This window comes from Buteo buteo, unplaced genomic scaffold (assembly GCF_964188355.1).
Source record: "Buteo buteo unplaced genomic scaffold, bButBut1.hap1.1 HAP1_SCAFFOLD_234, whole genome shotgun sequence".
Classification (NCBI taxonomy): domain Eukaryota; kingdom Metazoa; phylum Chordata; class Aves; order Accipitriformes; family Accipitridae; genus Buteo; species Buteo buteo.
Window position 1 is genome coordinate 40,040 of NW_027439398.1, and position 21,095 is coordinate 61,134.

At 44.5% G+C, this 21,095-nt stretch overlaps 1 pseudogene; it reads left to right on the plus strand.

Annotated features, from left to right (window-relative positions):
• The first annotated feature begins 1,872 nt into the window (after positions 1 to 1,872).
• Positions 1,873 to 21,095, plus strand: part of LOC142028277 (protein ELYS-like) — a 43,014-nt pseudogene continuing 23,791 nt past the window's right edge.

A 21,095-nucleotide genomic window follows, 5' to 3' on the forward strand; every position in this document is an offset into this window, starting at 1 on the left:
AGTTTTCCCTTTCTGGTCTTGGTGCACATTGCGGTCAGGTGCTGGGCAAAATGACAGAAGATACCAGTTCAACGGGACTGACAGCTCAGAAGGAAGAAAGGGTGAATCTGTCCATAGGCAGGGGCGGCACATGAAGAGCTTGTTCTTTACCCTTATTAACGAACGGCATGTGTTTTTACAGGTAAGTTGTACGACAGAGGTAACTGTATTTCCTGAGGATTCCAGGTCTCCCTCATATGTGTGACTTAATTGAGCTTCTTTCCTGCCCTTTCTTTCCCAGTAACACAGCACCTCTAAAACTAAGCTGTAGTTTGGGGTCCCACAGCCCAACCGTGGTTGAAACGTAGAACATAGAAGTGATGCCTGCTGCCAGGCATTTGTCGTCTCTGCTTCCCAATCCCAGATCCCAGCGATAGTGCCACACAGAGCTATTCCTTCCTGCCCAGGAGCAGCTTGCTTTCCCGGCCACTTTCCCAGTCCGTCAGCTCCTTCTGGAGGAGAAGGTTCCCTCTCTGCTCCCCTTTGCTCTCCTCCTGCGCTTCCTGGGCCTCAGGACTGAAAACCGCTCTCTTTGCAGTCCTTTCAGGCAGGCTTTTGCTGGACTCCAGCACTAATGCCTTCTTATTCCCTCTCCCATAAAAAGAGGTCAGGCACTTACACCCCAGTCCGTTATCCCAAAGCGGGTGATGGCTCGGTGACCTTGTAGCCGCAGCAGCCTGGCTGTTTGCAGGTGTCAGGAGCAGAAGATTTAATGTCTCCAGCAGCAGTTGAGTCCTGCAGAGAGCTGAACTGCTTTCATGTGCCGATATGAACGCAGACCAACAAACTCCCCACGCCTGAGCCAGCTCCGTGCAGGGGCAGCTGGAGTTGTCCTTTGCCTGCCTACCTGCCGTACCCACACTTACAGTGGGTGAGGTGTGGTTTTGAAGTACCCCATCCCATATTGCCCTGCATACTAGAGGCAGAGCGGCTATGGCTCCATTGCTGCAAGTTAGGGTTAGCTGGAGAAGAGAAGGGTTTTCGTGGGCTGGCAGGGGCAAAACCAAACCGGGCTGTGATTGCTGGTAGCGGTACAGGAGAGGGCATCAGATGTTTCCACCCAAGGAGCAAAGTGGCTGTGAGACTTTTTCGCTTGTGAAGTTCCAGAGCTACATGGGATATTTCCGAACAGGGAAAAGAACAAAACAAAACCAAACCAAAAGTCACGTTTGATTGGAAACGTTGTCGTTTGCTGGGATTGTCTGGGTAACAGCTTCTTTTTTGTCTTTTATGTATTTTCATATTTAAAAGGACAAAACGGGTCAGGAACAAAGCAGTGGTAAATGCCAGTCCCAGTGGGAAGCTTCTAAGAGAACCAACCGCAGGCTGCAAATAACAAACTGTTGTGCAGACTGGCTGGGCTCGGGAGCACAGGGCGACCAATAGCCGATGGAACACGTACGTATTTCAGCATAAATACAGCTATGAATAGCAAGCAGATTTTGACTTCCCAGAACATTCTCAGGAGGCATTTTTGGTAATCTGTAACACCGAAGAAGTACGGTGGGAATGGAGCTGAGGAGGATTCGCGGGGGTTGGCTCCTGTGCACGCTCTGGGCACCGTGTTTTGTTGCTCACCTTCTGGTTAGACGAGGACAAGGAAGATGGCAGCTTTCATTTCCAGTTCAGGATGCTGACAGCAGCAACAAACGTCTCGGCTGTTCCGCAGCGAGGTGGGTTTGTGTCCCCACGTGCCGTACGGTCCCCAGGAGGTTTGGGTTGGAAGGGCTTGCTCTGCAAGAGGCCAGACCGCCTCCCACTGCATGGCTTCCTCGCTGCTGGTCCTCGTCTCTCACGGGGCTTGATATTTTACACGTAGGTACCCTGGTTAAAGCTGTCTTGCTGTTCACAAGAGGTGTGGTTTTTGCTGGCTGAGAACAAGTGGCAGATCTGGAGCACGCAGGCGACGTGGGAGTCCTGGCTGGAGGAAGCCCAGAAGGAGTGGGAGCACCAGCACACTGCAGTGGCTCAGGCGAGTTTCCCAGTAATGGGCATCGCGGGCAGATACCTTAACCTCTGCTCTTCTGCTTCTGATGTTTTCCCCTTCTTGTCATCTTTAAGACTCGTTGCTCACACACTTCTGTGCCAACAGTGCCCCGATGAGACCCTCCAGGGGCTTTTCAGCCTGGGTAAACTGGCAATAACGTAGCCCTGGGTTACGGGTCCACAACATAATAGCAAATCTCTCATGAGCTCAGATAACAGCATATTCTGTCTACTTCTAAGTACCTTACGGTTTCTTGGTTTCATTTTGTAGTTGTGAGAAATCATGACTGAAATAAAAGGTGCCAGTGAATGTACCGAGCCGTGTCAAAGCAGCTCAGGCTTGGGTCACTTCAAAGTCCTTGACAGGGAGAACCAGAGGTTTTCCCTTTAAAACCAGTCATGAGATGAACACCCTAGAACTTGGGGCAGATGTGTTCTTTGCACTTTCTGAAAAAAACCCAAAAAACAAACCAAACCCCCCCCAAACAAACCCCCAAAACCCAACACCCCCCCCCCCTTTTAGTTTTGGGCATGTTTCTGAAAGCAACCAATGTTCACATGACTTATTTAGCCAGCCAGAAGCATTTCAGTAGGAGGCTGTGGCGGTGCGTGAGAGCCAAGGAGTGCATGACGGGCTGCTCTGGGAAAGAAGGGGCCTGATGGTGACTTGATGAATAAGTCGTTCAAGGCACACCTTCACTGAAAGGCCATACGCTGCTCCCCTCCCAGCTGCTTCTCACGAACCATTTTATTGCTTCAACATGGGTAACTGCCAAACAGAGGAGCTGGGAAATCGGCTCTCTGCATAGAGCGGCGATCGATTGCGGGAAGAGGGCTGGGTTTAATGGGGAGAGCAGAGCTTTACAGGAATCCCGCGCGTTTTGTGGGGGTCTCTTGATTTTTGCATGAAGCCTGCATCACGCAGCAAAGTTGCTGACTTAAACAAAAGTGCTTGATTTCTTCCTGACTCGAGGTCTGGAGCTTCTGCCAATAGAAGGAAGCGTGGAGTCAGTCTTTCAGCTCTAGTAATTGCTTGCTGATGGTGTTTGGTAAAACTAGGGGACATTCAGGGGCTGAATTCTGTCGGGAATGCTGAACCCCGTGTAGGGTGTACGGCTAAACGTGGTAGTTCAAGTGCCGCCTTAGGCCCATCGGTCTGGATGATGGCATCAGTCTTGGCTGGCAGCTGTCACAGGTGTTTGGGCACACAGGACAGGACCCTGTTCTGCTGAGGACAGCTCCTCATCCACTTACTGCATCGGCTCGTTTTCCTGCATTGATTTGCCCGGGGTGTGCTTTTTTAAGACGGTGAAATGAACTTAATCGGGCTTCTATTAGTTTTGAGTCTTCTCCCCAGCAAGCTGTTGGATACAGTTTTAGAGAAGTAATGGTGACAAGCCTTTGCTGGTGTGGTATTTTTTCACCTGTGTGGTGGAGAGAATACTTAAATTGGTAGGAGAGAGTCACCAAAAGCCTGGGCCTGTTGCACGTGTTGCCAATGTTTTTGCGGTTCAGCTTGTCAGGTTGCTGTTTGTCCAAGTACGTTTCAGAGCTGGATACTCAGAAGCCGTCTGGACGTGGTGCTGGGCAGGCTGCTCTAGGTGAGCCTGCTTGAGCAGGGGCTTGGACCAGATGACCTCCAGTGATTCTGGAAGGCCGCCTGCTTCCAGAAGAGAACTTCTGGAAGTTCTCTTCCTTGTGATTCTGTGATTCTAGAATTTGTGCTGGGAGGGGCAGGCACCGGGGCGATGGCACACCGGTGTGGTATGCTGGAAATGTCAGCTGCTGTCTCCCTCTCTTAGGAAGGCTGCGCGTGTGTTCTGTGCTGAGACACTTAGCACCTATGTCTGTCTGTCCAGGTACGCCAAGCAATGTAAAAAGAGCGTAAGTTCAGAAGGGACTTTAGGAACTTTTGCTAGCTTAGCCACGTTAGACAGGGGCTGCGACTCTTGAATGAAAGTATGGTCGTGTTAGAGAATAACCATAGGAGGTGGCTGGGTAAACTGGCTCCAGTGTCAAATTCTGAGCTGTGTTGGTTTTGTTTGTGTTTTCCTTTGAAGGGAAGTCAAATCTATGGTCTTAGCTGTTGGGGGTTGTTGGGCTAGAGAGCTGAAATTCTTCCTTCTCCTTGCCTTCTGCTGTAGGTTTGGGCTTGTGGAGCATCCGCACAAACTCTGCAAGAGAATCTGTAGGCTGCGCTTGAGTGAAATAAGCCTGGCTGTGGAGTTCCGATACAGACCGTCTCTGTTATGCTAGTGGCTTTTTAGACTAGAACTTAGGCTTTGGATGAAATGTAGGGTGGTTGCCTAAAGCATCGGGGCGGGGAGGGTGTTTCTGCCTAAGTGGGAAAGAAATGACCCGGTGGTACTCACAAAGTCACCTGCTAACTCACTCACTAAATCCTCTTTCGGCTGGAGTAAAATATGGCAAAGCGCAAATTCACTGAACCCGACTACTAAGGTGCAGAAAGTGTCTTTTCCATCCACTGCTCCTCCAGCGCTTGTGAGCTGCCTCCTGCTTTTCTGGGGAAAATGTCATTGAACCAGTCGTTAATAATAATTCAAAAAATTCTGTCATTGTCATCTTTAGCTGTTATTCAACAAAGTGGATGCTGGTTTCTCAAAAGGACTTAGTTTTTCTTCCATTTCTTCTTCTTTGGCTTCTTCCCACTCTGTGTCCTGTTTCCTTGGAAAATGTGACCTGAATCGTGTCGCACGCTGTTGTCCGTTCTCTGATCACCAGGTAGCACTTCCCTGAAATCGCTTTAGCTTCCACATCTGGCTGAATGAAAGAATGATGCCTGTCAGCTGCAGCCTTTCTCAGTGAGACAGTGAGTCTCTACGCGCACGAGGGAGTTAAAAGTTGACTGACTGTGTCTCGGGTGGTGTCCTTTCTAAAAGGAAAGGGTTCTGCAGCTCTCCTTGCAAATTGTGTGTGTAGTTTCACACGTGTATGAGCTAGCGTAACGGCTTACTGCCACAAAATGGAGACGGACGAATTCCCTCTCCTTCTTCCCAACGCACTGTCCTGCCTCCTTCCTTGTGCCAACTTTCATGCTTGCTAGTTCTCTCTGCCAGCCAGTTTAACTCTCTAAGCTGGTGGAAAACTATCTACTTTTCTGGGTTCGTTTCCCATCTTCTTAGGCAGTTAACCTGGCTCGTAAAGTGCTCTAAAAAGTGCTCAAGTCAGTGCAAGGTAAGCCGCAGGAATACAGCAGTAGAACAAAGGAGCAGATGGAGAGATGGGAGGTGGCAGCAAGGCCTCTCTTCCTGCGGCAGTGAAGGCAACGTGTTTTGTGAAACCGTATCTTCAGCTGCGACTGAGCGTATTTTTAGCTTTTTCTTCAGTAAGCCTGTAACATTGTTGGCCTTTGATTTTCCTGGACTACCGTCAGTCAGAACTGACATCGCAGAACTCTGACTTGGCTGTATGTGATTCCACTTGAACATGTAATTTCTCTTTTTTTTTTTTTTTTTTCCCCCTGGGGTTTTTTAATCCAGAAATCTGTCATCAGTCTATGACTTGTGGCATGTTCCTTTCTTTGGAAACAGTTCATGGTGTTTAGAGGTCATAAGTAGCAAGGGTGAAGAAGAACGGTAATTTTGGCAACTTGTGCACAGACCACTTTGGTGTAGCATACAGCAGGGAGGTTGGATTCTGGCTTCCTCCTGAACATGGAGTAGGCCTGTGGCATTTTACACTGATCTGTTTTCTACCAGACAGAAGGAGGAATGTGACTGTAGTTGTTGTTTTCAAAGAGAGCAGAAATGCAGTTAGTGTTGGATATCGCTCTTAAAGGAGAGGCTTCACGCCTTTAACCTAGTTCTATCTAACTATTTTCCCACTGTATGGATTTGCCAGTAATCCTTGGTTCAACTTAGCAGAATGATGCAAGTAAAACGTCCTGATAGCCAGGTCACTGTATATACAGTTCAGGCTTTATTGTGGAGTTTATTTTCCTAGTTCCATATTACCAAGCCAGATGTCTAGGAACAAAATGTTTCAAACGGCCATTGGCGTACTGGCAGAAACCTGGGCATGCCTGATGGTCTAGCGTTTTCACGTGCTTTTCTATGCAGTTAATAACTGCAGCGGAATTAAATTTAAAGTTCCATGAATGGTCCGGGCGTGGGAGTGTTACGTACTTGATGGTTCTTAGCGGTGGTATGGGCCTGATAAGCACATTTGTTGTGTACTGTAGGCAGGAGTACACTGTGTCAAGGTGTGAGCTTTCCACCAGAGAAGAATTCTTTCTGATTTGGTGGGGAGTTTGGGGTGGCGAGTGGTTTGTTTTTACGCTCAACTCTCCCCAGTAGAGTATCTTAAAATTTGATGTGCAATTTGGCCACGCCAAGTTCTGTGCTCTTGGCCTGTCCAGGTAGGCAGTGGCAAAGGCAGGGTGACGCAGGGTGACTCTTGTTCTTCCTCTTCTGAAATTTCTTCCCGTGATAATCTTCTCTGGTCATTCCTCCTTTCTTATTCAGCATCACGGTATTGCTGAAGGCACCTGTCAAAACAGCTGGACGTTGAAGGCCTTTGAGAGATGCTATTCACCAACCCAATAGATCTGTATTTGTATTTGGTATTATGGGTTACTCATAAAACATATGGATTAAATCATGACAATTAAACTGAGCCGGAAGGCTGGTCAAACTGTGGGGCTTTTTACTCTCTGGAGCCCCTGGATGCAGTGCAAAAGTTCATCCCGCTGTCCCTGTGAAAGGATGACAAGTACCAAAAAGCAAACGCGAGAAAACTACTGCAAATGAGTTGTCCCACTTGGAACTTGACCTGTGCTAGTTGTGAATGCTGGCAGGGCGGTCAGGCTGGCCGGCTGCAGCAGCGTCCTGCAATACTGGCTTTGCCATCGGCAACCTTTTTTTCCGAAGGTTGACTTGCGCTTAGTGCGGGACCCTGGCTTACACTGCCTGTGTTTCACGCGCTCGTTGTTTTCATGCTGGCAGAAGATACTGGAACATGTTCTCAGGTAGAGTGCTTGTGACCTGAAATATAGTAGATTCCAATGCCCAGGCTTTAGAGCATAACCTTTCTCCACAGAAGTACAATCTGTGTAAATGGTATTATTTATAAGCGTTTCCCTTTAATAACTTTGTGTTGCTCCCAGAGTCTGGTCTTCAGAACTAGCTGTAACCTCCTATGCCGTAAGGAAAATAGGTTATTAGTGCACGCTGGAAGAAGCAACCATAAAACTTTGCTTGCGGGAGAACATGTGTGCTACAGTTAATGCAATGGGCTTTGTGTGCCCATTGAAGTGGCTGGCTGTACTGGTTTGTGGCATAGGGTAAGGGTTCTGTTTGATGCCCGAGTTGGTCAGCATGTGTAACGCCCAGGAATAACGAGCTACGTAGAATATCTTCCTTCTGAGACTCCATGGAGAAAGCAGTGCTATTTGAAGAGATGCTTGAACCTGTCTTGTCTTCCGGAGGCTTTTTCAATAACCCATAGAACTTGCAAAACGTAGTGAGCTGAAGTAGTTTGTATTTCCACGTGTGTGGAATATCTCTTATTTAGCCTCCTATTCAATCTTGTAAGTCACCTGAGCTTTTAAGTCCCCGTCCCCCGTCCCCCATCCCCCAAAAAAATCTATATTGACATAGTGAAACGTGAACTGTCTGTGGAGCACCGACAGAGGTGTGGAAACTGAAAGGCCTCAAAGTTTTTGTACAATAGTGCAGAGATGTGATAAGGACTGGCAATAGGAAGGAAAGGACTGGAATAAGGAATATGGGGATTTAAGTGTAGAAAAGAATCCGTGTTTTAAGGTGCTGTGTTATGTTCAGGTGATAAGTGTATGGAAAACTACTTTCCAACTGATGAGCTATGAAAGTCTGTATCGCTTGTCATGCGGAAACATCAACGGTACATTTTCTGGAAGAGTTTGAGAGTGAAGGTAGTTAAGAACTTAGTATTCCTTAGAGTTCAAAATAAACACACAAGAAGTGAACAAGACACAAACGATGCCTGAAATCTACTAGAAGACAATTGGCAATAAATAATGAGGTACAAAATCAAGAGCAAGGACTAATGGAACCTCACACCTCTTACTGCAGCGCTAATTGAAATACGCTTTTTCTCGGATTGCATCTTACTACAGACTCGCATTTCTGAGTAGACTTGAACTCGGTGTATTGTTTTTTTTCCTGTTATTGACCTTACCAATACCCCTGTGTCGCTTTTTGTTGGTGATCTCATAGGCATTAGAAAAGTAAAAGGATTCTCCTTTTGCTCTGCTGTGAGATCAAAAACTGTCCCGAGTGCCATTTTTTGAAGGAAAAGAGCTACAGGAGCTGTCTAGGAGATTACTTGCGGCATACTGATGAAACTTCTGTCAATCTCAAAAAGCAAATCTCAGTTATGGCTGACATGAGTCTGTTTTTGCATTTTTTTCTTTATTTACAGTGAAGAATGCGAGACCTATCAGCTCAGGTAACGAGCAGTCTGCTGCAGTTTCCAGAGGTGACTACTGAGGCACTTGGGGAAGATGAGAAACCCCTAGGTTCTGTGCTGAGCGGGAAGTTTTCTGGAGGTGAGCGTTCTCCTTTAAATTTGGTCTCGGTCTGAAGTTCTTATTGCCTGGAGGTTACCTGAAGCACAGGGTCACAGTATTGACTGTGTCAGGCTGGTGCTGTTGTTAAGATGCATCAGGTTTCGAGAGAACAGGAAGGAAGTTTTAACTATTAAAAATGCTAATATTAAAACCTTAAAACTAGTATAGTTAAACTTTGAAATTACAGCAACCTTCACCAGTCTTGTGCTATTAAAATAATTTAGTTAAGCATGCTGAGTCAGCGGGCCTTCCTCAATGTTGTGGTCACTCAATTTTTAATTAAATAAAAGGCAGTTTTCAAAAAAGTGATAGTGTTGTTTTGGGCCCTATTTATTTGTACCAGCTCAAGCTCTATGACCATCATAACACCACATGCGGAACTAGTTCTTCTACAACATTACAGAGGCACCCCCCTCCCGCCGCCCACCCCCCCCCCCCCGCTTTTTCTTTTCCTAGTCTGAATACAAACAGCAAAGGAAGAGGATAACACTGTTAAGCGCTGCAGCCATATTTCCAACGTATTTAACAGGGTGCAGATGAGTACCCAGGGAGAGCTGCTGAAAGTGGCTAAGCAGATTAGGTAGTTGACTTTCTAGGTGATCCGCAAGTAGAGCTAGCTGGGTGCCTACCTGGTTGTCTAGGCTCTGTTAGACCAGGTGGAATCCATCTACCTGACTGAAAGTGCAGTAATTGAGTTAATACTTCCTCCGAGTTTGTTCAGTGAAACAAAATGTGTTAAATTCTTTCTGTCGTCAGCCCGTGTAAAAGATCAGATGTACTCATGCAGTGCCCATTTGACGATAATTTCTTGCTGCCGTCCAAATCCCTGCCCCAAGTAGGCGTGTGTCAAGTAAAATTAATAAACTAGAAATGAATTGGTTTAGATTTGTTATCTTTGAAGTGTGCTTTAAGACTCGTATTCCCGTATGTATTTAGACGATTTCTAGCCAAAACAAGCCGAATATGGGATGAAGTCTCTAGATCAATATGTTGTCATCTTCATCCCAAGCAGTCCAAATCCTTCAGTGCGGGAATGACAAGTAGAAATGCAAAATAATAAGGTTGTTAATATTAAGAGGTAGTGCTGGAGGATCTCCATGGGTGATTTTGAATAATTGACCACAACTAGGGAAGTCGGTCTTCCCTTTTGGGTACTTTTAGTGAAGGAAAGGGGCAGTGGCTGTGATTTTTCAGTTGTTTTCAGTCTTGTATTGGAAATTTGCTTTAGTCAGCTTTCTTTTCTCTTACAGGGAGAAATGGCTTGGCATGGCTGGCGTGTGGTCCTCAACTGGAGGTAGTGAGCTCTGTGACGGGAGAGCGGCGCTCTGCTTACCGTTTCCGTGGAGTAAAGAAACAGCCTCCCACCATTCGTGTGGTAAAGGATTTTTCCTGGCAGAAGAGAACGGGACTGCTGGTTGGGTTGGAAGAAGCAGAGGGAAGTGTTCTCTGTCTGTACGACCTTGGAATATCGAGAGTGGTTAAAGCAGTTGTTCTCCCAGGAAGGGTACGTACACTTTAATCGGAGGAACGAAGCTTTTGCGTTGTCAGGTGCTGCGTAATCCTGTTTCAGGAGAAGCTTTGGAGCGTCTCTTTGTAGGCGGTATTTTTTCTATCTTGCATTAGTGCAGACTGCCACTTCAGAGTATCCAGTCAAGAGAGCCTTGGTGCAAACTCTTGGGCTTAACGGTACCGTTATCTTTTGAGCTTACTGATTGTAAAACAAGTTTTCTGGGTTTATGGTAGAGCACATAGTTACCTAATTCTCCACTGCCACAAAAAGGCATTGAGAACTATCTTTTATTGGCCAGAGTGAAAAAGGAAAAAAACCCCCGCTGTTCCCAGTGTCTGTAACATACATTTCCGAAATGCTTGATTTCTATGTATGTTAGAAATACTGTCTTTAAAATATCTGAAACTTCCATAGTTGTGCTGTAAATGACTTAGACACATTCCCCTGAATCTCAGACTAGCAAGCGGGTGGCTTTAGAGCAGAACAGATTTTTATGTTGACTTAGGATAGGAAAGAAGAGCCGTTAGGGAGTTACCTGACGGATTGTTGAACGATTGACTTTCAACCTGCAGTCCTTGAATCGCTGCTTATTGAATATTGTGTTTGTGTAGATGGGAGAGGCTGGTGGAATGTTACTCATTTTTTTCTGTCTTCTGTAACCCAGGAAGTCCAATGATGTAATGTCCCCTAGTCTCATTATCTTAATGTAAACAAGAATCAGTGCAAGTTAATAGAACATCAAGATTGACTATATTGGTTTTTTCTTGATATAACTGGAAACAATGCTTTGCTTTTAAGTCTTATGGTCCTCTGCATTTACTTTCTTGTTTCTGATGTGCTAATTCCGGCTTCACTTTTGAATGATTTCTGTTCAGCTTGTCAAACAGCTTAAATGCTAGCTTGCAGTTTTCCTGTAGGTAACTGCTATAGAACCCATAACTAATCACGGAGGACCCAGCGTGAGCACTGAGCACCTACATCAGAGTCTGCGATGGCTCTTTGGAGTGGCAGCAGTGGCTACAGATGTTGGTCATCTACTTCTGGTGGACCTTTGTTTGGATGATTTCTCTTGCAGTCAGAATGAAATACAAGCATCGGGTAAGCCTGCAGTTTTTAAACTTGAATTTGAGAGTAGGAAAACTTGTGTATAAACAACATGCATCCCACTTGGAAGACACTAGTGTGCAGGCATTTCTGACTGCTGGTTACAGATGGCGGTTTGCCTTGGTATAGTCCCGACCTGATTAAAAATGGGAGTGGCTTAATACTCCTTCTAATGTTATAAATGCCCCCCTGCCACCAAGATCCGTACGTCACTATGATGCTTGCCAGTGAGGTGTAGGAATTTTACCACGTGAGTCAGTGCAGCTGCCTAAGAGGAAGTTGTGTCAGAGGCGCCCTATTTCTTGGGAATGTTCTTCTGCTTCTGTGGGTTGACTTGGGGCAAATTTTAGGCTTGCTTGTTAAAATGAATCTGACTTGTCAAAAATCGTGCATTTGGATGACTGAAATCTCTAATTTGCATATTTGGATTGCATACGCTGTTTTGGCTATTACAAGAGTGGCTTCAGGAGTTGGTGTCGCTTCAGACAGCTTCATCGTGAGGCCCAAACGTGTGATTTATAGAGCCCGGGAAGAATTTGTCTACGAAGGTTACGCTCTTACTTGGTTTTAAAATACGAGTGAGAATACCTGTCCGATCAGAGAGTTCTTCTGTTCTTTGGAAACATACAAAAGAAAGCGTTGCATAAATGGGTATTTTGCCCCAGACGGTAGAATTGGATGAGACGTGTTGTCACGTCAGTGTTCAAAATGCAGCCTAAATGGCCTGACACATTAACTCATGGCGTGGTTTTGTGTGTGTAGGTCTAGAAGTTGTCACTAGAATTCCTGCTGAAGTTCCACAAAGAAGAGAAGCTGTGACCAGAGAAGGGAGACATCTCTGCTTTCAACTACAAAATCCTTCAGGAACAGCAATATCAACCCTGTACTACATAAGCAGAAGCAATCAGCTTGTTGTGGGTTTTTCAGATGGCTGCCTGTCACTGTGGAATATGAAAACTTTGAAGAGGGAGTAAGTAGGCCTTTACAGCTGGCCATGCCCGGAGGTGCAGGGGTCTCAATTGTTTGCTTACGGAAGCATGTTCATGAAAGAGAACATTTTAGGGAGTGAAATTTTGGGTATAATCTTGGGATGTTTAGAAATCCTCTTCTGAAATAACTATTTAAAGTCATACATGGATTAAGTGGACCGCCTTCTCCCCAGTGGACTAGGATTGTTTTCCTTCTTGTGCCTGTGGCTCGAGGGATTGTGGAAAGCATGCTTCTTGGGGTTACGTCAAGCAGTTTAGGATGCGATGGAGCTCATTTTTCTAAGACGCTTTGTCCGATCAGTAGTGTTCAGTGAAGCCAGGAAACGTATGTGTTTTGATGAACCAGATTTTAGGAATGATTTTTCAGAACCAGCTACTGCAATTAGGGCATACATTGAGAAGCTTACGTATGTTAATAATGTGGGTTTGGGGATAATATTCTTTAAAGCGCCCAGGATGAAACTAGTGAGACACGAAAAATCAATAGCTGATCCGTGCCTGAAAAGATATTCTTTCCTACATGTCAGCCTTGTCCAAAATAGGGGACTGACCCATTCCAAGGCAACGTTGCGTGTGAATGAAAATTTGCTTGGAACACTTGGAGATGAGGATAAGGGGCATGTAAATCTATAAGCAATAGAAAAATTAAGAGACGATTTTATATCTGCCAAAGGGCAATCACACGTGAAATATGTGACCAAATTCAGATAGGGATTGGCTTAAGCAAACCTGCAGTGACTCACCAGAAACTGTTGGATGCATAAATAGACAGTGGAGGACTAACTGGGTGGCAAGAATAGATTGTGAAGGTACACGTAAGGTTCAGAAGTCTGGAGGAAAAATGCTTTACGTAGCATCCGAGTAAAGAAATGAGAAAGTACTTGTGTTTGGCCCTGTCTTAAATTTGTTCAGAAGGTAGGCTGCATTTTAAGTTCAATATTGAAGTCGGCTGGAACAGGAGGAACAATCTTTTGCCTGGCAGGTGAAGTAATCATTTATGTTCTTCCTCCCTAGGCAGAGGAGGATATAAACCCAGGTTATTGCATTTGATGGACAGTAATTTCCTCAGCTCTTGACTGCTGCATAAAAAGTAGTCGCTTCCCTGACTCACTTGTCTGAGATGGAAGTGTGACCTTCTGTACTTTGGGGATAAGCACGGAAGGATAAGCTTTTTTCTCAGAAGATGCTTCTACCCTTCTACAAACAGTTAGGGCTCATCGTAGGCTCACAGGTTTTTATTTTTCTCTCTTTTCCCCTTTTCCTTTTTTTTTTTTCATTTTTTCTTTCTTTTTTTTTTTTTTTTTTTTCCCAACCACGTAGGCACCACTCTCAGCTTGAAGGAGGAAGGATTCCTGTCTATGCTGTTACTTTTCAGGAGCCTGAGAATGATCCTCGCAATTGTTGCTACTTGTGGGCTGTTCAGTCTACACAAGAAAGGTGAATAAAAAGTTACTATAAGCCACTGAATGCATTTAAATTTTTTTGTATCTTTGTTCACATACCGTTGATACATGTATATTTGTTTTGTTTATGTAGCCGTGCAGGAGATTCTCTCAGGTGTGGAAGGTGTTAAGCTTACACTGCAATTTTTACAGGATTTAACAGATGTGAAGAGGGACCTACTAGTGCCTACCTTCTGAAAGAAGGCAAAGCAACAGTGGCTGTATCTTTGTGCTTGCATTCTTAAACGATTTCCTTTGTTTCTTGAGGACTGCTTCACGATTTGTTTGGTACTCGCACCATGGTATGAAAATACCATTCAAAGTAGTTGGGGCTGCAGATCTCGAGCGCTAAACGTGCCAATATGACAGCCGGCTGCCCCTAAAGGAGGGAGGTGACAGTATTGCGGATTACCTTGTGCCAACTTGCGCGGTCTTTGGAGCCTTTGTGAGCCAGGCCAGCTCACCTGGCAGAGACCGATCCCTGTTGAGCAGCAAAGTCAATGGTTTCCTGCTGGGCTAATGACCCGAATCAGTATGTGGAAGGGTGCAGCGTGTGTATGCAAGAGAGGGGCTGGAACTTTGGTGGGAAGGGAAGGGAAGGGGAGAAAGATCTCTCTCTTTCAGCATCAGCAAGCTATTTAATCAGCTCAGCCGTTCACAGTGTGGCAGTCTTTTTAAGTTTGACTTTAAAGCAACAATTTGTAGTCCGTACAACATATTAAAGCTTTCAAATTGTATGGTTAGCATTTGCCCCTGAAGCTGTTAGTGTCCAAATGTCCTCCTTTGTGTTGTAGCGGCTGCACGTGACCAGTTATCTGATGGTTTGGGAAGTGGTGTTTTTCTTTTCAGCAAGAAAACATCAGTCTAGATCTAATAAAATGATAACAAGGCCTCTAAAGCAGCTTTGTAATCAAATGTCCTAATTTCTACCTTTTTCAGTGAAGGTGACGTCGTGAGTTTACATCTGTTGCAGTTAGCATTTGGTGACAGAAAACGCTTGGCCCCAGGACAAGTCATGTATGAGGTAAGGCGTGCACGTATGTGAAAAGATGAAAATAGTGATTTTGTCTATGTGAGTATCAGTGAAGTTGTCAGGGGTGATTTTTACCATCAAAATTCAGAGGTGACTGAAACCCCAATCTTTTGCTGAGTCTTCTTGGGCATGTTTTATGCTGCTGCATCTCTTGTAGTGCTCTAAGCACTTTGGCAGGTCGACAGGAGAAAGATGCTTTAATCGTTCTCCAGTTTCACTTTTGAACTTCTGCTTTGCTTTATCCTCTTTTAAAAGTTATTTGTAGCTACAGTCTTAGCAGTGGCAAAGACCTTGTACTGTGTGCTGCTTTGGAAGAAAACCCAGTCGTCGATATCCATTCCTCGCGTGGCTACTTTGTTCTGTCTCAACGCTTTAATGTTAAAATGGGGGACCTTTTACTATTTGGCAATGCTTTGCCTTGGTCATCTTCTTTTCCTGGAAAAGGTGTGACGAGTGTCAGATTTCACCTCAGAGGGTTGAAATGTTTCAGCAGCTTTGAAAAATGGGTCTGCTAAAATTTCCGGTTTTAAAAAAAAGCACACAAAGTGATTAAATAATGTGGTTTGCGTTTGTGACCTGAGAAAGCTGTGGTGTCGCTAGTGTGAGACTTTTAACCCTCTACAGACAGTGCAACCAGTAATACATTCACAGGCTTCTAAGAGGTGTCAGGCACCAGTCTCTGCCTTTGAGATATTTTACTCCCCTGCTGTTCCTGCGTTCCTGTGATGAGCGTTGTGCAAGGTTGAAACAGGAACCAATCTCACAAGGTAGTTGAAGAGAGAACAAAACAGCTGGACCTCTGGGGGGAAAAGTCAGGTTCTTCAGCTAGCTTCCAGATGAGCCACTTACACATGTAGCTTCATACCAAGACTTGCTAACACCTCCTGCCAAAAAAACCCCCCAACAACTCCCACCCCCCGGAAACAAACCCAGAAGAAGCATTAGTACAGGATCTGTGTTCTACAGAGGACACTTGGAGTGTCGGAATACTTCCCTGTAGCCACAGATTGGTCAGTACTACATGACTGTCTGCCTGCGTGACTGGCTGAGTCAAGTTTCTTGTCCGTCTTCCGTGGCAGAAAATTGAAGAGTTGTTCCCAATTGCCAGGCCAAATTGGAGGAAAGGAGGAGGAATCTACTGTTGACCCTTGTTCGTTGAAGAGAGTTCACAGAAGCTTGAAAGAAAGCTTGAAATCTAGTGCATCCGGCCATGGTCATGGAGCGCACCTTGACATTTGTCCTGCATGATGCTTGCAGGTGGATAGAGTATGCAGCCCCCACGTCCACATCAGAGTCTGACGAGTGCATCTCATTTGAAAACTGTCTTCAGATTTTACGGGTCAATAAAGTCATTATTTAACATCTTCCACGCAGTGGAGTTCCTTAACTTAGATTTGCTTGCCCCAGTGGAGAATTTAAAATACGCTGTTTTGCTTCAGAAGTTGTCTTCGGCAGGAATTGTTTGATATCTTTTTTCCCTTCCCCTCAGCCCTAACTTTGGGGGGGGACTGGCTCTTCACAGATGAATAAAAGTTGAAATTTCTAGCGGTTAAAATTCATCTCTAAGAGGTTGATGGAGTTGTAGTACTTTATCTGACGAAAGGGTCTTTTGGCACGGTGGACCTGTTCAGGACATCTTTTATTATAAACTGTGTTTGGTGATTATTCCTTCTGTAATAAAAATGGGATTCTTTGCTTAGGCTTCGCGCTAGTTTTTCAAAGAGATGGTTTAGATTTTCCTGTCTACTCTGCACATGTCTGTTATTTCCAAAGTTACTTGATAAAGTAGAATGAACTGTGCATACTGCAGAGCAAATTTTAGCGAGGGAAATGCTAAATTCTGAAAATGTGCAAAGCCCGTTACTATTTGACGCTTCATTCTCTTGCATGTCAGATGTAGTTTCTATTTGCCATCAGAAATAAGCTCATGGGAAATATACGGTACAATATGCATATTATATTATACATATATACATTCTTTCACATTTAGCTATAATGTATGTTTTTATCTCAAAATGACCTTTTCTCTCTCCTTTTATTTTTTCCCCAGGGTCTGGAATACTGTGTCGAAAGATACAGCTTAGGTCTCACAGGTGGAGTCTTTCCCTTGAGCGGGCAGGCCAGCGATATTAAATTACTTAGCTGTCAGACTGTAGAAAAACTTCCCAAACGTGTCGACGGAGAGGATAGCGTTAATGCAGGTTTGTTCTAATGTCCCTGTTTGGTTATTCTAAAATAAGTAGTTTTGGAATCTAAGCAATGAATGCTGTTCTGTACCCCAGTCTGTGAGTCTTGAATACCTTTACAGACTAGCTTGTTGGGCTTATTTAAAAAAAATAAATGGGTGCTTAAGTTATATGGGACTTCTTTAAAGGAAAAAATAAGTTGTGTTTTATGCTTGCTGACATGCTATAGCGATGTATGGTGGGGTCACCTGCATGAAGCTTGTCAGTCGTTCTATTCCTCCAGCTGTCGTCTTTGAACAGTAAGATGATGCTCCCCATTGCTTAGGAGTGTTACCTGAATTTTTCTTTCCCTGTTCCAACCTATGTCTGCATCTGCATCCAGCTGGTGGCCGGTCACAAGTGGTGTTCCCCAGGGCTCGGTATTGGGGCCAGTTCTGTTTAATATCTCTGTCAATGATCCGGACGAGGGGATTGAGTGCACCCTCAGTAAGTTTGCAGATGACACCAAGTTGGGTGGGAGTGTTGATCTGCTTGAGGGTCTACAGAGGCTCTGTGGAGGGATCTGGACAGGCTGGCTCAATGGGCCAAGGCCAACTGTATGAAGTTCATCAAGGCTAAATGCCAGGTCCTGCTCTTGGGTCACAAGAACCCCATGCAACACTACAGGCTTGGGAAAGAGTGGCTGGAAAGCTGCCTGGCTTTGGGCCCCTCGCTACAAGAAAGACATTGAGGTGCTGGAGCGCATCCAAAGAAGGGCAACAGAGCTGGTGAAGGGTCTGGAGAACAAGTCTTACGGGGGTGGCTGAGGGAACTGGGGTTGTTTAGCCTGGAGAAAAGGAGGCTGAGGGGAGACCTTACCACTCCCCCCAAGTACCTGAAAGGAGGCTGTAGCGGGGTGTAGTGTTGGTCTCTTCTCCCAGGTAGCAAGTGATAGGACGACAGGAAATGGCCTCAAGTTGCGCCTGGGGAGGTTCAGGTTGGGTATTAGGAAAAATTTCTTCACTGACTGTGTTACAAAGCATTGGAACAGGCTGCCCGGGGTTGAGTCGCCATCCCTGGAGGTATTTAAAAGACAGGGAGATGTGGCGCTTAGGGACGTGGTTTGGTGGTGGACTTGGCAGTTGGCTTTAGGGTTGGGCTCAATGAACATAAAGGTCTTTTCCAACCTAAGCAACTCTACGATTCTGTGATCTGCCTGTCCATTTCTTCCTCTCTAAATCTAATAGGTTCCTACACCTGCAAGTTCTTAAAGCAATAGCTTTCCTTGTCCATATACACAGTTAAAACTCTTACAAAGTCTTTCATTATCTTGCAGTAATTAAATGTCCCTCTCTGGGTTTACAAATTCACTTATGTTCTGACCCTATTTTTGAGCCTGCTGCAGTGATAACTTCCATGGCCCTTTGTTTTGACTGCATTATTCACCTTCCCTCTCTTCTGACTGGCCTTTACTGATGTATGATGTTTGCAAAGAAGACACTTGCATGATCTTTCTAGGCTACTTCTGTTTATCATCTTTGACTTAGTCCTGAAGCGGCAACTTGCATCTCTTTTGTGATGCCATCCTCTATCAACAGTGTGTCAAAATCGAACAAAAACACCTTTGGATTTTCTCCACTTGTGTCACGTTTCTGAGGAGAGTGCCTCCTAAAAGCTTGTTAAAAACAAACACACACCACCACTCCACCACACCCGAAAAAAAAACCCCAAACCAAAATAAGAACAACAAACCCCCTTTCTGTCTCCTTTTTATGAAGCATGAGGCATGGAGAAATACCTGTAATTTCTCGGATGGTTTCTAATTAGCTTTCATTCAGAATCTGTTTGAGTTAAGTTCTAGGCACACATGAGCTGCTGTTGGATGTGGGTTGAGGCTAGCAGAGAAGCTGTCTTCTGAATTATGAAAATAATTGGTATCTTCAAAGGCACTTGCAGCAGCTACAAAACGGAAGCGGCACAGATGTTCACAATGAAACATAGTAAAGTGTGTGAGGATCCCTAAACGTAATGATGAATTCAGCAGAGAACAGAGAAACCTTTTGCCAAACAAACTGTCGCCTTCTTCCTTACTCTACTAGGGTAAATGATATACCACATCCTTTGCTTACATCTGGAGAATGCGTTCTCCCCAGAGAAGACAAACCATTCCACTTATTGAGAGAACTGGAGTATAACATTGTGAATGTTTTATGTTAAAATCTTTGTTCCAATTTCCCGTTTGTTGGGTTTGGGTTTTTTGTATTTATTTTGTGTGATAATTGTGTTCGTTCATTCTGAATGTGCTGGAAAGGAGCTATTCTTAAAACCTGTAATTGAGTCCGATCTGGAAATTAGTAGTGCCTGCTGAGTGATACCAGAAGAAGGGGCAGTATGACTGAAACCTGTCACAGAGATGTTTGCTATTCCGTAAATTTTTTTTGTTGTTCTCAGTGAGTGTTGTGCTTTGTGAGTGATATAACAGAATTAAGCCAAAATAGGAAGTGGTGTTTTAAACATATCAGCTATAGCGTTATTTTCTACAAACAAGAAACAATGTCTTGTCTTTTACAGTAATATCGCCTGACACCAGTGTATCAATCTTCAGCTGGCAAGTGAATACATGTGGTCAGGGAAAACCATCTGCTTACTTGGGTGTATTTGACATTAATCGCTGGTATTGTGCTCAAATGCCAGATTCACTAAGGTATATTTTTATTAAGTTGTTTTCAATATCCCTACAAATCAATCATTTGGAAGTCGGTGTTTAGCTTATGCACTTGCTTGCTTTCAGGCCAGAAGAACTCCTTCATGATTGCCCCTATTTTGCGTTGTGGTCACTGGATACTGTAATAAGCATGACTTCTCCAAACCCCATTTTGGATATTCTGGTACACGAGCGGAGTCTAAGTCAGGGAGTTCCTCTTTCTCGTCCACCACCTGAGCAGTTTTTTCATCCAAGCTCCTACAATTTTGGTAGGTATTTCACTGCTTTTGATAGTGATAAGCTTAAAGTGAGGTCAAATGCCATTTATTGGTTCTCCTGTTCATTGTTTGTCACTCAAACCCCATCCGAAACCAAAAAGCCCCAAACGCCCACAAGCCCAACCCTTGATTACGTTGTACTAACAAGGTGTTTAACACTGTGACACATATCTGACAGTCTGCTGAGTTTTGGGTTGTGGTGCTTTTGTAATGTAGCCTGTGAAGGGGTGATGGTCATCAAATGAAATGACGTTGAACTGAAGCTCAGAGCAGAGCACCTTGATAGCACTAGAGATAAAATTGCTACACGCAGTAATTCTTTTCAAAAAAATAAGTTTGGAAGTGATCTGATGAAGAAAATGGGTACTCAGTTACAGCTTTCCAGATACTGCTATTTACAAAACGTAAAGTGGTCATAAGCTAAGTGCGAGAGTATGGAAGGCTGTCAAACGTTCATTGTCTCTGCAGATGGTACGTGCTTGCTGAGCTCCGGAGTTGTTCGTATGACTTGCACCGGCTTCCAGAAGGAGGTGATCTTTTACTGTATCTTTATTGAGAATGGCAAGAGATGAACCTTTCCTATGTTTTCTATTGCACTGCTTTCAGGGTCGGAGACCATTTTATGCCCATCCTGCCCATCCACATGCATGATTGCAATGGTGTCCTGCCAGTTTTATGCAAATGGTAACATTTTAGGTCCACTCTTGGGACTGTAGAACTACCACTGTCTCCTGTTGAAGCACGCTGAGGGATTGAATGTCTAGAGCGGAATACAACGTTGCTGTAGGAGCAGGAACAAAACTGTTGTGGAAGTTGGGGAAAGCTGTTACTTCTGCATTACCCATCAGTGGAACTGCCTCCATAGTCTTGAGTTAGGGTTTTGATGCCTGATTAACTTGAAAAAGGAGGGCAGAATGGAGAAAATGAAATATTACTTAACTGTTTGAGAAGAAACGATTATTTTTTTTTTCTCCCGCACTTGGCCAAATTAAAACTTCCAAGCCACTGCACAGCTTGTGACAAATAATTCTGAATTAAATTTCAGCTCGCTAAGTGTTTCCAACATAAATCAACTTCTGCACAAACAAGCACAGAAAGGGTCTTCCAAAGCGTGATTTAAAGTTGTGTGCTAGCTTTAGCTTATATAGAATACATTTTGTGTCAGTGTTCAGGGTAAAAAAAGGTCTGTGTATTGACAGAGAAGCTAGAGAATACTTAATTAAGCATTGCAAGGGCTGACCTTTTGTTTTACAGGATATTTTTTATAAACCGTAGCG